Genomic DNA, 17,545 nt, shown 5'->3' on the forward strand with positions numbered 1-17,545 from the left:
TTTCATGCCAGTCATGAGGCCCATGGTTCTTACACTTGATCAGTCAGCTCCTGGAAGTAATGCTGGTCCATGAAGGTTACTCCCAGTACTGGTTAATTAAACTTCATTACTTGTCCACAAAAAAAATTGTCAGATTTTAAATAGATATTAAACAGGTTTAAACTAAACTAAGTTTTCAGTTGATAGATACTTATCTAGACAAATACATATAACTTCGCACGTCTAAAAAATTAGACTGTCCTTAAATGGTTCTTTTTTTCTGGCTAAGGCAGGCAAACACAAACCACAAAAAGGTTTACATTATGAAGGTTAGTATAATATAAAGTGAACAATGTAAGGTTTAAAATAAATCAAATATACGCTATAATTACCTGAGGGGGATAATATGAGTAGAAAAAAGTCTAGATGGAAGGGAATTATCCAAATATAACCAATTATTATGGTGATATAGTAGAATTAACAGTGCTTTTTCTTCTTTTTCCCATTTTCCAAATAGTTTGCAGTCTAGTTATACTACTTTAAAATTTCATACATTTATTTTCATTGTAAAAATGATAGCTTATGACAACCAGACAACAGATTTATAAGATTGAAGAAAGCAAAGACAAGGACTAAATTCTAGACCCTAATTCATAAGCATAATATCAATTCTTAGCCTCTCTTGAGAGAGATCTTCCAGTTGGAACATGTTCACAGTAAGTGTAAGTTTGTGGAAACATCTCCATCCACTAATTGACGATCATTCACCCCAACCATAAAAGTACAGAAACAACACAGTAGAAAAATTCGTCCTAATCGTTCTGCTAACAGACGTTTAGAGGAAAGGCCCTTGCTAAGGTTTGGCTGGGATACATTTCACATGAAGTCGTAGGAATAGGTTCTAATGGGGCTGAATAAGTTCTTAGTATTTTAATGGCAAAATACCAAGAAGTGGATAAGAGGATCCCATAAATAAGCAGAGAATTTAGCAGGAATAGAGAATTTACAACAGCTCAATCCTGAGTGTAGTCAATCTCCTGTCATGGCCCCTCACCTCTAGTGTATCCGCCTTCTTTAACTTTCCTACTGACTATCAGCACCCTCAGGGGTTCAAAGAAAATGTATGAAATTAGAAGTCATTTAAATGACAATCTGTAGGATTTGCTTTAAAATAAGTCAGAGGTGGGAAAACGGGAGTATAGAGGGTGCAAGACTGGCCAGGACTGTAGAAGATGGGTGAATAATACGTGGAGGGTCATTATGTTACCTATCAACTTCCTATTATGAAAAAAATTCAAACATATATAAACATTTTTTTAAATGGCAGTTAACTTTTTAATGATCTTTATTCACCATTTTGAAAGTTTAGATGGTGGGTGATGGAGAGAACTCAAAGTAACAACTATAATAATTAATGCTTATAAAGCATTACACATGCAAGACACTATTCTAAGAAATATAAATATATATATAAATACACACACACACAAACACATTTATTTAATCCTTACAACACTGTTTTATTCCATTAAAGCTATTATAACAAAGTACCACAGACTGGGTAGTTTAAAGGTCTTGTGACGGCCCTCTTAATGATTAAAAACTGGCACATTTCTGCTGCATACTCACATGGTGGGAGGGGCTAAGGAGCCTCTGGAGGCTCTGGAGCCTCTTTTTTAATAAAGGCACCAGCCCCATTAATGAAGGCTTTACTTTCATGGTCTAAGCACCTCCCAAAGGCCCCACCTAATACCATCATATCCTGCATAAGAATTTTTAACATACAAATTTTGAAGGGGAGGACACACAAACATTCAGATCATAGCAAACACTATTTAATTCCACATTTTACAGATGTACAAATGAAGAAACAGTGAGGTTAAGCAACTTTTGCAAGGTCACACAGTAGAGCTAGGATGAAACCCAGGTAGATTGCTCTAGAGCATATGTTTTCAATTACTATTACACATTCAAAAATTTTTTAAATTCAAGTATAGTTGATTTACAATGTTGTGTTAGTTTCTGGTGTATAGCGTAGTGATTGTTATACATATATATAAATATTCTTTTTCCTATTCCTTTCCATTATAGGTTATTGTAAGATATTGAATATAGCTCCCCGTGCTATACAGTAGGTCCTTGTTGTTTATTGATTCTGTACATAGTAGTTTGTATCTGTTAATTCCAAAATCCTAATTTATCCCTTCCCTCTTCCCCTTTGGTAACCATAAGTTTGTTTTCTATGTCTGTGAGTCTGTTTCTGATTTGTAAATAAGTTCATTTGTATCATTATTTTTTAGATTCCACATATAAGTGATATCAGGTGATATTTTTCTTTCTCTGACTTACTTCACTTAGTAAAATAATCTCTAGGTCCACCCATGTTGCTGCAAATGGCACTATTTCATTCTTTACTGCTGAGTAGTATTCCATTGTATATATATATACCAGCACTTCTTTATACAAGTATTTGTCCACGGACATTTAGGTTGCTTCTGTGTCTTGGGTATTGTAAATAGTGGGGCTATGAATATTGGGGTGCACGTATCTTTTCAAATTAGAGTTTTCTCTGGATACGTGCTCAGAAGTGGGATTGCTGTATCACATGGTAACTCTATTTTAGTTTTTCATGGAACCTCCATACTGTTTTCCATAGTGGCTACACTAAACTACATTGTACACAAACTACAGTGTACAAGGGTTCCCTTCTCTCTATACCTTCTCCAGCATTTATCATTTTTGGGCATTTTAATGATGGCCATTCTGACTGGTGTAAGGTAATACCTCATTGTAGTTTTGATTTGCATTTCTCTGATAATTAGCGATACTGAACATTGTTTCATGTGCCTATTGGCCATCTGTATGTCCTCATTAGAGAAATGTCTGTTTAGGTCTTCTGCCCATTTTTGGATTTTGTTATTGAGTTGTATGAGCTGTTTGTATATTCTGGAAGTTAAGCCCTCGTCAGTTGCATCATTTGTAAATATTTTCTCCCAGTCTGTAGGTTGTCTTTTTGTTTTATGGTTTTTTTCTGCTGTGCAAAAGCTTTTAAGTTTAACTAGGTCCCATTTATTATTTTTGCTTTTATTTCTATTGCCTTGGTAGACTGACCTAGGAAAACATTGCTATGATTTATGTCTGAGAATGTTTTGCCTATGTTCTCTTCTAGGAGATATATGGTGCCTTGTCTTATGTTTAAGTCTTTAAGCCATTTTGAGTTTACTGAGTGTGAGTTATTACACATTTTAAAGGGACAGTAGAGAGCCACATTATCAAGTCATTCAAATCTGTAGCAATGTTGCCCAAAGAAAAGTACAGCTGACCCTTGAACAACACAATGGGTACGTTGGTACTGCAGTAGGTATTTATTGAAAAAAAAAATCTGGGATTAAGTGAACCTGCCCAGGTTAAACCCACGTTGTTCAGGGATCAACTTGTACATACATGAAGTCCTCACCTTCTGGTTTTCGAGCAGTAAGTTTAACTCCAGGCTTACAGCACATTTTAGAGTAGTGGTTCCCAGCCTTGGCTATACATTATAATCACCTGATGAGCACTATAAATTTGGAGGCCAAAGCTGCACTCCAGACTAATCAGATCAGAATCTCTAGGGGTGGGAGCCAAGCATCAGCCAGTTTAAAGCTCCCCAGGTGATTCCAAAGTGTAGCCAAGTTTGAAAACCACTGTTTTAGATTAAAAGTTTTTGTTTTTTAATACACAGACAAGTATTAATGGATGATGTCCTACCCCTTTACAATTCTGGTACCTAACAGAGATAAAACATAGATAGCATTTAAAGATGTAGGACAAGAACAACTTAGGCTTCAAAAAGATAAACAAAGAATTACCATATGATCCTGGAATTTTATTCCTAGATATATTAGAGAGAAATGAAAACATTTGTCCACACTGTCCACACAAAAACTTGTACAATAATGTTCAAAGCAGCATTATTCATAATAGCCAAAAAAGTAGGACTTGGTCAAACTACACAGAGACAGATTGGGGGTCCTGGGGTGTAATATGGATGGGGCAGCACCAGAGGAGTATGCAGCACCTTAACACTGAATCTTGGGCAGACAGGCCCTGGGAGAGGACCTGAACTAGCTAGAGGCCTGGGATGTGATCCAGGTAGGGCAGAAATGGACAGTGTCAGTTGTCTTTCAGTGAGAATGCCCTAACTCTGCCCACTCCACACCACAGCCTTGCACTAGATCTGAGACAAACACAACAAAGGAAGGGACACATCTATGGGTTGCTTCTGAGTGGAGCCATAGACAACCACACAAGCAGTGCATTGGTCCTCTGTGAGTGCAGGGACCTTACTTGCTTCAGCAGTCATCTCCTTTGGGGCAAGGCACATACTCAGGGCAACAGATTCTGATCAAATCTGACCCTAAGGGCTTCTACTCCAATAACTGAGGAGTAAATCCCATTCCTAACAGGGCAGTAAAAGCCATGGAGCAGAGAGGAAGTCCCGCCTCACACCGTGCACAGGCTTTAGACCCTCTAACACCAATCACACACACATCCTATCTCCAGGGAATAATGGCCCGCACACACTGAGGAAAGGCATGGCTGGCATCCATATCAAAGGCAAACCTCATACCAAAGACATTCGACACATAGTCTACACAGGGATGCTCTCACGTAAAAACACCCCTTAAATGTCACAGTAGATAACTGTTTCCCCTAAAGTCATAGAGACAGAGAAAGCCAAGTAAAATGAGAAGGCAGAAAAATTACTACCAATTAAAAGAAAAAGAGAAATCCCCTGAAAGAACAAAGAAAATTTATCAACAGAAACACAGATTAATGTAACAAAGAACTAGAATCTATAAAGATGAACTAATCAAAAACATACAATTTAATTGCTGAGACAAAAAGCAATCTGGAAGCAATGAGTAGCTAAACTAAAGGACACAAAAACGAATAAGTGATCTGGAAGATAAAATAATGGAAATCACCCAATCAGAACAGCAGACAGAAAGACAAATGGAAAAAAAAAAGAAAGCAACATACAAGATCTATGGAATAACAGAAAACGTGCCAACCTATGCACAATAGGAGTTCCAGAAGGAGAAGAAAGAAGTAGACTGAAAATATATCTGAAGAAATTATGGCTTAAAACTTCCCAAATCTAAAGAAGGAACTAAATATTCAGGTACAGGAAGCCCAAACAAACAAGATGAATCTAAACAGATCCATACCAAGACATATCATAATTAAAAAGGCCAAGTTAAAGAAAAAGAGAGAATTCCAAAGGAGCAAGAGAAAAGCAGTCAGTAACTGGGAGGCCCCATAAAACTATCAGCTGATTTCTCTGCAGAAACTCTGCAGGCCAGAAGGGAGTGACATGATATATTCAAAGTCCCAAAAGGGAAAAATCTGAACCCTAGGATACTCTACCCAGCAAGATTATCAATTGAAATAAAAGGAGAGAGAAAGAATTTCTCAGACAACAAAAACTAAAAGAACTCAGCAATACTAAACCTACCCTAAAAGAAATATTGAAGAGTCTTCTCAAAATAGAAAAGAAGCAGGAATCTATAGGAAAGGGAAAATCACAATAGGAACTGCAAATACATAAAAGGATTGCTGATCATTTAAATAAGCCAGCACATAGATTAAAAACAACAAAAAATTTGTAAAAGTGATAACTACAATTAACAACAGAAGGATAAGCATGAAGATGTAAAATAGAACATCAAAATCACAACATATGGGGGAGGGGAGTATTAAAATGCAGATCTTTTAGAAAGCGTTTGAACTTCTATGACTACCAATTTAAAGCAAGTGGATATAGTCATGGATCAACACACCTGAAATCCAGGGTAACCACAACTCTAAACCACCAAATCACAAAAGGAAAAATAAAAAGAAGAAGAAATGAATAAAGAAGAACTACAAAAATAACTGGAAAACAAGGCTTAAAAGGCAGTAAGTACATACTTATCAATAATTACTCTAAATGTCAATGAACTAAGTGCTCTGATCAAAAGACACAGAGTGGCAGACTGGATAAAAAACAAGAATCTGCAATATGCTACCTATAAGGATTCACTTCAGGGTGAAAAACACACAGACTGAAAGTGAGGGGATGGAAAAAGGTATTTTGTGCCTATGGAAACAACAAAAAAGCATGGGTAGCAATATTCATATCAGACAAAATAGACTTCAAAACAAAGAAAATAAAGAAAGACAAAGGACATTATATAATGATAAAGGGATCAGTACCAGAAGAGGATATTACAGTCATTAACATGTGCACCCAATATAGAAGCACTTAAATACATAAAATAAATACTAACAGACATAAAGTGAAAAACTGACAGGAAGACAATAATGGTAGGTGACTTTAACATCCTACTGACATAAATGGACAGACCATTCAGACAGAAAGTCAATAAGGCAACAGAGACCCTAAATGACACAACAGACCAGTAGGACTTAACTGATACCTACAGGATACTACATCAAAAAATACAAATAAACAAACAAACAAAAAGAACAGATTACCAATTCTTCTCAAGCACACCTGGAACATTCTTTAGAATAGACCACATACTAGATCACAAAAAGAGCCTCAAGAAATTTAAAAAAGCAGAAATTATTTCAAGCACCTTTTCTGAATCACAGTGGTATGAAACTAGATATCAACTACAGAAAGAAAAACAGGAAAAGAACAAACACATGGAGACTAAACAACATGCTACTGAAAAAACAATGGGTCAATCAGGAGATCAAAGAAGAAATCAGAAAACACCTTGAGACAAGCAAAAATGAAAACACAACCTTACAGTATCTATGGGATGCAGCAAAAGCAGTTCTAAGAGGGAAGTTCACAGTGGTACATGCCTTAACCAAGAAACTAGAAAAATCTCAAATAAACAACCTACCTTACCATCTAAAAGAATCAGAAAAAGAAGAAAGAACAAAACTCAAAGTCAGCAGAAGGAAGGAAATAATAAAGATCAGAGAGGAAACAAATAGAGATTTTAAAAAATAGAAAAGATCAATAAAACCAAGAGCTGTTTTTTTGAAAAGATAAACAAAGTAGATAAACCTCTAGCCAGGCTCACCAAGAAGGAAAGAGTGGACCCAAATAAAATAAGAAATGAAAGAGAAGAAATAACAACTGACACCAGAGAAATACCAAAAAACCATAAGAGAATACTATGAATAGTCATATGCCAACAAATTGAGCAACGTAGAAGAAATGGACAAGTTTCTAAAAAGGTACAGCCTGCCAAGCATGAATCAAGAAGAAACAGATAACGTGAACAGACCAGTCAACAGAAGAGAAATAGAATCTGTAATTTAAAAACTCCCTGCAAACAAAAGTTGAGGATCAGATAGCTCACTGGGCAATTCTACCAAACATATGAAGAACTTACACCTATTCTTCTCAAACTATTATAAAATACCGAAGAGGAGGGAACACTCCCAATTCATTCTATGAGGCCACCATCACTCTGATACCAAAACCAGAAAAGACACTACCAAAAAAGGAAAATTACAGGCCAGTATCTTTGATGAATATGGATACAAAAATCCTCAACAAAATATTAGCAAATCAAGTCCAATAATACATAAGAAGCATCACACACTACAATCAAGTTGGATTCATTCCATGGTTACAAGTTGAACATACACAAATCAATCTATTAACAAAAGGAAAGACAAAACCCACATGATTATCACAATAGATGCAGAAAAAAAGCATTTGACAAACTTCAAAATCCATTCATGATAAAAACTCTCACCAAAATGGGTATACAGGGAACATATCTCAATATAATAAAAGCCATTTATGACAAACCCATAACCAACATAATACTTAACAGCAAAAAACTGAAAGCCTTCCTGTTAATTCAAGAACAAGACAAGGATGCCCACTCTTAAACTTCTATTCAACAAAGTACTGGAAGTCTTAGCCATAGCAATAATAGAAGGGGAGGGTATAGCTCAGTGGTAGAGCACGTGCTTAGCATGCATGAGGTCCTGAGCTCAATCCCCAGCACCTTCATTAAAATAAATACATAAATACATAAAACTAATTATCTCCCCCCCCCAAAAAAAGCAAAAACAAACAAATGGGACTTAATTAAACTTATAGGCTTTTACACAGCAGAGGAAACCATAAACAAAAGGAAAAGAAAACTTACATACTGCAAGAAAATATTTGCAAACGATGTGACTGACAATGGATTAATTTCCAAAATAGACAAACAGCTCATACAACTCAATAACAAAAAACAAACAACCCAATCAAAAAATGGGCAGAAGACCTAAATAGACATTTCTCCAAAGAAGACATACAGATGACCAACAAGCACATGGAAAGATGCTCAATATCACTAATTATTAGAGATATGCAAATCAAAACTACAACGAGGTATTACCTCCCACCAGTCAGAATGGTCATCACCAAAAAGTCTACAAATAATAAATGCTAGAGAAGGTGTGCAGAAGAGGGAACACCTACATGGTTGGTGGGAATGTAAATTGGTGCAGCCACTATGAACAGTATGAAGGTTCCTTAAAAAACTAAGGCTAGAGTTACCATATGATCCAGCAATCTCACTCCTGGGCATATATCCAGAAAAGATGAAAACTCTAATTTGAAAAGGTACATGCACCCTAATGTTCATAGCAGCAGTATTTACAATAGTCAAGACATGGAAGCAAGCTAAATGACTGTCAACAGATTAATGGACAAAGAAGATGTAGTATGTATGTATGCGTGTGTGTGTGTGTGTGTGTGTGTGTGTGTGTGTGTATAAAAAATATAAAATGGATTATTACTCAGCCAAAAAAAGAATGAAATACTGTCATTTGCAGCAACATGGATGGACCAATTAGTTAAGTTGGTCAGACAGACAAATATAAATACTATATGACATCACTTACATATGGAATCTAAAAAATAATACAAATGAATCTATACAAAACAGAAACAGAGTCATACACATAGAAAACAAACTTATGGTTACCAAAGGGGAGGGAGGGAAGGGACAAAAACAGAAGTACGGGATTAACAGATACAAACTACTATACATATAATAGATAAGCAAAAAGGATTCACTGTATAGCACAGGGAATTATAAGTATCTTGTAATAACACATAATGGAATATAATCTGAAAAAAAAATTAACTGAATCACTATGCTGTAAACCTGAAACTAGTGCCATATTGTAAATCAACTTTACTTCCATTAAAAAAAAGTAGGAAAAAACTCAAATATCCATACAATGGAATATCATTCAGCCATAAAAAGGAATGTTCCACGTTACATGTATGAGCCTCAAAAGCATTATGCTTAGTAAACAAAGTCAGATACAAAAGGCCCTATATTATATGATGCCATCTGTATGAAATGTCCAGAATAGATAAATTCAGAAAGGCAGAAAGTAGATTAGTGGTTGCCAGGGTTAGGGGGAGGTGGGACTGACTACCAACTGTTCTGGGGTTGTTTTAGAGTGATGGAAATTTTCCTGGAATCAGTGGTGATGGCTGCAGAGCCTTATGAATATACTAAAAGCCACTCAATGGTATACTTTAAAGTGGTGAAGTTATATGAATTATATCTCAACTTTTAAAAAAAAGTAGGGAAAAAAGACTTAAGAATGAAGAAAGACTATCTGACAGAATAGTCAAGTAAAAGGAAAAAGTATGAGTAAGAATTCAAAGGAAGATGGGAAGGAACACATTGATTTTGTAGGTTTTCCTATGTCAAACAATTTTTTGCCACCATATAAAATCTAAGTTACAGATTTGGTTAAAATAAAGTATAGTAGTTATTGAGTAGGCACCACTCAAATAAAAAACTCATATTTTATATTCAGTGGCTCACCTTTCTTCTCCAGGAAGAATAATTGTGATTGGAAAACAGGATAGAACAACCATGTTAAGAAATACACCTGATGCCCTTCCTTAACTTCTTCATTCTAACTTCTTGGAATTCTGAAAACACACCTTTCCATATTTTTAAAAGGGAAAAGAGTCCAAGTTTTCTTTCTTGTAACAAAAGAAAAAAAAATTTCAACTGGTACTCCTGGCCATTATTAATAACTCAGCAAGAGAAAGTAAAACCTAATTAGGCAACATCAAAATCATTGCTTATATGTTAATATATCTGAAAACACTGATATTTTGGAAAGACTTAAAACGATCATTACAAAGGTTACATTCAAAAATATGTATAGTTTACAGAAACAGACTCACATACATAGAAAACAAACGATGGTTACCAAAGTGGAATGGGGGTGGTGAGGGATAAATCAGGAGTTTGGGATTAACAGATACACATTAGTGTATATGAAATAGGTAAACAAAAGGGACCTAATGTTACAGCACAGGGAACTATATTCAATTTCTTATAATAAGTTATAATGGAAAATAACCTGAAAAAATATACATATACATATATATATATATATATATATATATATAACTGAATTGCTTTGCTACACACTTGAAACTAACATTGTAAATCAACTAAAATTTTTTAAAATGTACAGTTTAAAAATTAAAGGCCAAAAATGTAAATGTCAACCTATCTTAAATGAGATGAATAAAAATATTTTAAAAACTTTACAGGTGATTTTTATTTGCCTTATACAATAATGTATTTTATAAGTTTTTTTTATAAAAAACACTTTATTTTAACATTAGAAAAGTTATAAACATACACTGGTTTTTAGACAGATTTCAGAATACTCTAGAACTTCATTAACAGCAAAAGTCTATGCAATGACCACAAATCTTTGATAATGAAAACCTCTAAAAGATAAAAAAATATAGCAAGCTCCAATTACGTAAGCAAAATTGATATAATAGTATTTTTCAAGCATCGAGGTTATCTGTGGGCATTTCATTTCCCACTCCTATAAAATTAAAGTTTTACTGACCACTATTTAAGAAAATAAAATGCTGATTTTTAAAAATCAAAACTCTCAAAAGGTAATTCAATATATACAAGAAAATCATAAATCTATGGCTTTTTCCCACTTCAAGCAATTTAGAAGAAAATCACAGATACAGACAAAAATACTTAGTCCCAGCATTTATTTATAATGTTAAAAGAAACTGAAGCGTCTAAATAACCAGTAATAGAAGATTTTAATATAAAAATTATGGTGTAACTACATAATGAAATGTCATTCAACCATTAAAATTATTTTTGAAGATTTGATATTCTTCCATGTCTAATTTTAATCAAATACATAATACATGGTTTGGGAAGTCAAATAGTTCTACAACAGTAATAAATAGCAGTTCTCCTGCCTTCCCTCCAGTCCCAAACCAATTCCTGCTCCCAGGACCGCAAAGGCAAAAATTTCAACAGTATTTGTTGTTTTAGTGTTTAACCCCCAATTTCTAAATCATGCTTTTAGTGTTGTTTCTTGATATCTGTCAATTTTGTGTGTTAGCCACTGACTTTCTACAATTAAGATATTTAACTCTTATACCTTCCCATCTCTTCCTAGTTTTTATGTTTATCCTTAACATTATGGATTGGCTGGCTCATTAAATTCTTGGCTGGAAGCAGTAAAGAAATCTGTTCAACTTTTGTCTATCTCACTCAAATGTAGATGACCATAAAATCTTTCCTTCCAAGTATTAGTAATCCCAAGGAACCCAGGGTTCCATGGAACACCATTTGGAAAATACTAGCCTACAGAAATTTCTGCTTAATTAACCAACTATCTGTGAACAAAGTTTCTGTTTAATTCTCATCTCAGGGAATTACCTCTGAAGAGAAATAAACCTCAGAGATCATCTAGTCCAATTTTTTTTTTTTTGCTAAGAGAATAAAATGCAACACTTAGGTTCTCTCTATAATACACAATCCTTACTGCGGAAGTGGCAGGGGTAGGGTGTTCTTGGAACAGACTTGATGGTAGCTGAGAAAGAGAAAGCAGTTGTTTGCAGAGGACTGTGGTCTTAAGAGGACAAGACAGACCAGGGTCCAACTGAAGAGGGAAACTATAGACCAGGGCTGTCAGGAAAGAATTGGTGAAAACTACCATGTAGCTACAGTGACCTCTCAAGAGAGCTGAAAACACTCTTATGCTTACAGATAGAGAGCACGGAGGGGTCAGCAGGCTACCTCGTCTGAAGGTGCCACAGAAAGGAACCCTAGTCCTAGAACACATGCCCCTTAATACATTCCACAAACATTCTTCAAGCATCTACTATCAAGTAAGGGAACATATTTTGATGTCAAGAAAATTACCTTTGTTTCTTTTGAAATGTGTACTATATACCACATTGCCTAGCACAGAGTAAAAACTCATGAAATGACAACTATTAATGTACTGCGCATTTTTACTCATGTTATTTGTTATGTTCTTCATCCGTGGCATCTGATTCCTGGTATCAGAATGTTTGAAAAGTTCATCAGGAAACTTCCAGGTAAATTTAGAAGCAGAGCCAAAATACTTCGATGGTTGAGGTGAATATTTAATTCAGCCAGGAGGAAGCCTTGCCAATCACCCCTGCATCACACTTGGTACCTCAGATCTTTGAGTTATCAGATGCCATTCTAGGCACCTAATGAAGTAATGTATGCACAATACACCTAAGCAGCTCTTTTTTGAAGACTCTTTAAGATGAATAATGGAGAATAAATGGCAAGAACCTTATGTAACGTTCTAGGTAAAAGAACTTAGTTTCTCTTCAGGAAAGTATTTTACTCTTAGATTCTATTTTTAATATGAAATATTAAAAGAGTTCACATGCAAAGAAGAAAGAAAGGAAGAAGAGAAGAAAAAATGTTTAAAGTATACTCAAAAAGTACAGGTGCATGGTATTTCAAAATATCCTAAACAATCTATATTAGGCCAAGAAGAATTCATCCTCTCATTGGGAAATTTAATTCTTCCTGAGGCATTCAGATGAGATGAGAGTCTTATTTATTATGTTAAGGTTAGTTTCCTCCTTTTACTTCCTCTCTCAAGTTCCTTTCTACTTCCTTCTACGGGAACAACTTTAACTATTCTCATACCAAGGCCCCCAAACTATGCAAATACAAGAAGTACACCACTGAATCATATCTATTAAATATTTTTATTTCAAAGACCACTGAAGCACATGATTCAAGACAGAAATCATACCGCTGAGGCTCGAGAAAAGTATCACTAAAAATCACTAACCAGAAATATCAAAATTACACTTGTTTTACAGAAGCATCTATCATAACTTAATTGCTTGATTAAGTTTCAATTTTCAAGTCCTGCTCAACCTTGGAACTTCCACAATTCTACTCTAAGTGACCAGGGTATAATTCTGGGGAGAAAGATCTAGATGTGATTATAATCAAGTATACTGACCACGTCTAAAAGAAAGGTTGTGGGAACAGAAAAGGGATAATCTATATGAAAGAGATGAAGGAGGCTCAAGAATGTAGCTTTCATTCTCCAGGGAAGAGAGGGACACAATCTGGCAGACGTAAGTATGATACCTGCCAGGGTAATACCAAGTGTGAGGTGGGGATGACTAGCAAGGCTTTACTCTGTCTGAGTGAAATATTCATCTAAACTATCCGAGTATTTTGGCCCTGATTTCAAGTCCACCTGGCTGTTTCCTGGCTTAGCTTCTCAAATATTCTGATATGAGGAGTCAGATGTCACAGATAGAGGACATAAGCACTCACATCCCTGGAAAGGAACATACCCGCACAGTAATTAAGAGTGACATTCTTGTTTATATAAAAAGCAATATGGTGTAGTGGTTAAGTACCCAGTATTTTAGAAGTATAATGGTTTCAAGTCCTGCCTATTGCTTACTTGACTTCTCTGTGCTTCAGTTTTCTCATTAAATGAGACTATAACACTTGCTTCAAGTGTTGTTATAATGATTTGCATTTATGGAAAGCATTTAGAATCCTGCTGGAATATAATGCTCAATAAAACTATTATAATTTTTCATAGTAATTACTAAACATCTCTCACGATTTTGATTGGAGAGTCAAAATTCAAGCATGATCAACTCTAAAAAAATTGTGATTTCAGACTATTAAAGAAGGGCCACAATGTAAGGCCTCATAACCATACAAGAATATAATATGTCTATGTGCATGAATGTGCATAGAGGGGGTAGGGTGGCTTTAAAAGGCAGGAAGGAGACAGGCTGTGAAGGGCTTGTATACTATACCCAAAAGTTTGAATATTATTTTACAAGCATCAAGAGGCAATCTAGCGGGGTGAGTACAGCACAATGGTAGAGCACATGCTTACCATGCAGAAGGTCCTGGGTTCAATTCCCCATACCATCTTTTAAAAAAAAAAATGAGGCAATCTAAAGGTAATCTCAATTTTCAAAACACTGTTATGGTAAATTTTAAACAAGTTTTAAATCCAAGAACTCACAAAACTCAACAAGATAAGGGAATTCCAGAAAAATACAGTGAACAGTGATTTAAAAATTTTAGTAGCAATACAAGCTAAATCGAAATCAAAACCAAAATGTCAGTGAACTTGAGTAAGTACAAATGGAATCCCATCTCCACCCTCAATATTTCAAAAACAGTAGATACTGTTTCCTCGCTCCACAATCTCACTTCCTCCAATTGTTAGCGGCACTGAATCCGTCAGTTTCAAGCCCCAACCCACCAAGACAAAGAAAAGACCAGTCCTTGTCATCTACTTCTCTGTCATTCTATAGACCTGGAAACAAAACATGGCACTGGAATAAAAAGTTCAGCACTCCTGGATGTAAGCACATCATATACTATAAATGTTAACATACACATAATGCAGAGTACAAATATGACTAAAAAAAGATTTCCTGAATGTTTAAGACATAGGAACAACAGAAGGAAAACAAAGCACCTTAATTCAGAAGAAACAAAAAAATCAGCTGATTCCACAAGTGTCAAAGAGCAAACATCCTCTTTTTCCCTTTTGCTATTCTAATCTACTTTCATCTGGTGAAACCAGATAAATTTGCTAGAATTGTGTTACAATAATGAATGCCATCATAAGGCTCACAGAATTTTGGAGTCCACTGGCCTTAGAGTTTAGGTAATCTAATCCTCATCTTATTTTAAAAATGAGTAGATTAGACCCAAAGCAGTATTTTCCAAAGTGCAGAGCAAAAACAAGAAATAATTTTAGTTGTTATATAAGCAAAACTTATGTATTTAATAGTCATGTATTTATTATAATGTATACATCAAAACCACAATTTCACAGCTTATCAGTTTGGAAGATGTTAATAATGTTTTTTAAAAGTCCATTAAAAATATAAAATAAAACAATAACACAGATGACCTCCTAAAATGCAAAATTTATGATGATGGTATAGTTCATGCCAAGTGAAGTACTGACAGCTGTCCCATGAGCAACAGGGCTTGTTTTTTTGTTTGTTTGCTTTCTTTTTGGTTCAAGGCTGTGTTCTGAATGATTGAAAAAGATGTGACCTATAGTTCAGTGAGCTTGTTACAAAGGTGACTTAGAGTAAAAGAAACAAATAGTAAGATGCATACAGAAATTCGACCGTTTACAGGAAAGAATGTAATATTGTTAAGAAAATAATGGCACAACAAGTCATTCCTATACTGGAACTGAGATAGCAGCAATTTTCTAGTGCATATTCACATACCACAAGCATCTGAAAAAAAAACCCTAACAACAATGATAAATATTTAAGTTGCAGGTTAAGTTATATGATCATTTTATTTACTTTCACATGACCTGTCAAAGGAGCATGGTAATATAAGAAAAGGTTTTTCTCCTAGTATTTGTTAATATTTATATGAATGTATTCTTTCTTATTACCTCTTGCCAAAGGAATGAATGACAGGTCATTATCGGATGCCTTAGGCATCAACTTTGCTGGTGGCAGAAATATTAGTATTTTAAAATTTACTATGAAACGTTTTAAGATTAGATGTCAAATTACTCTCGCTAATGATGTCTCATGAATTTCAAGTGTGGTATTTTCCACGCTAGACAAAAACGTGGGAGAACCATTTCTATCTGGCCAAACTGCATTATTTTGCTAGGACATCTGAACAGGGCACCAGGGCAGATGGATTAATATCATTCTCAATTCTTGAAATATCTGCTACTAAGAAGCGACATTACTCTCACAAGGCTGAGGGAACACTATCGTTAAGAAGCTGCCAGTATCCATACTCTCCTCTTCCAGTCGCTCCCACCCTCCCCAAAGGAGGTGACTAGCAGCAAAAGACGAAATACTACTACTCCTTTCTCATCTTCTTTCTCCCAACTTTGACGATTTTCGGTTTCCTCTTAACTCCCATTTGCCTTTCCCAGCACTGTAGTGACTACTGACGGAAAAAACAAAACGAAACGAAACGAAACAAAACAAAACAAAAAAACCCAGGTGAAACAGCACCTTCCAGGACTTCTCCCCCTGTCCCAATTTACTCCATGGAATTCGTTCTTTTACCAACCCTTTTCTTCGTATGTCTGCAGTAAAGCCGCGAGATAAGAATGGACTTTCCTAGAGAGCATGGACCCTCTAATTCCATGAACCTCAGGAACCGTCTTCCAACAACTAGTTCAGAGTTATTTGATCACTGTGGCCACCATACAGTCTATTAACCCGATCACGGCAACACTGTGGGGGTGGGAGGTGAGGAATGGGAGTCTACCTCTCTCCTCGGTTTAGAGGACCGGGTCCAGAGAACCACAGTCCCTCCACCCTTCCTCCTCCGGCCCCTCGACAGTCTCCCAGCGCCTCGCGTACACAGTCCGGGCCAGACCTGCCCAGTCCGGGCCAGAGCGCCCCTTCCTCTCCTTAAGCCCGACCCCACCAACTTTTCAACCGTCACGATATACTCTTTTCTACTTGGGACATGATCCCAATCTTCACCCCGGCCAGCTCCCTCAGCCCTACTCCTGGAGACTCACCAAGCAGCTCCGACCACTCCTCTCCAGCCACGGCAGCTCGGACAACTAGAGGCCTGACTCCCAGCTGTGCCCTTCTTGCGCCTGCGTTTGCCGGCCCTGCGCGCCTGCGCACTTCCCCGGCGCCGCGGGCGCTGACACACCCCTGCAGCTGGAGCCAATCACTGTGCGGGCGTTTTAAATCTCCCTGCCACGCAGTCCGGGAGCCTGGGGACTCACCCGTTAACCGGATAATTCGAGTCCAGCCGGAAGGTGGGAAGTGTTCATGCAAGTGTTCGTTTACTGACGGCAAACCGTGTGCCAGGCAATGTGCGGGATGAATGCTGAAGAAAAGAAGACGAATAGGATGCCTTCCCTGCCCTCTGTCTAGACTGGGAGATAGATATGTAAACAAATTATAGTGGTCAGAATATAGCGCTTGGCATATAGAAAATCCGAGGCGCCGTTGGCGCACAGTAAACAAGGCGCCATATTCTTAGGAGTGTCTTGAAGGGTTCCCGGAAGGTTACTTTTGAATCATGAAAGATAAGGCGAAGTTCCCCCCGGAAGTCCGGGAGGGAGGGAGGAAGGAAGATAGAGGTTTACTTATTGCACAAGCCAATAACGTAGAGCCGTCTGGAAATTCCTCGTAGTTCATCCTACTTAGGGGCTTAAAGCACCGTATATCTCCAGATGAAGAGAG

The 17,545-nt window shown here is 36.4% G+C and overlaps 1 protein-coding gene across 2 annotated transcripts in view; it reads right to left on the bottom strand.

Moving 5' to 3' along the window:
- SNAP23 (synaptosome associated protein 23) overlaps positions 1-17,015 on the bottom strand; it is a 37,544-nt gene extending 20,529 nt beyond the window's left edge. For both annotated transcript variants that reach the window (XM_006178869.2, XM_032481415.1), the window contains exon 1: positions 16,867-17,015. The gene's annotated coding sequence lies outside the window, so the exon portion shown is untranslated. The remainder of the gene's footprint in view (positions 1-16,866) is intronic.
- Between the last annotated feature and the right edge of the window lie 530 nt (positions 17,016-17,545).

This window comes from Camelus ferus, chromosome 6 (genome assembly GCF_009834535.1).
Source record: "Camelus ferus isolate YT-003-E chromosome 6, BCGSAC_Cfer_1.0, whole genome shotgun sequence".
Taxonomy (NCBI): domain Eukaryota; kingdom Metazoa; phylum Chordata; class Mammalia; order Artiodactyla; family Camelidae; genus Camelus; species Camelus ferus.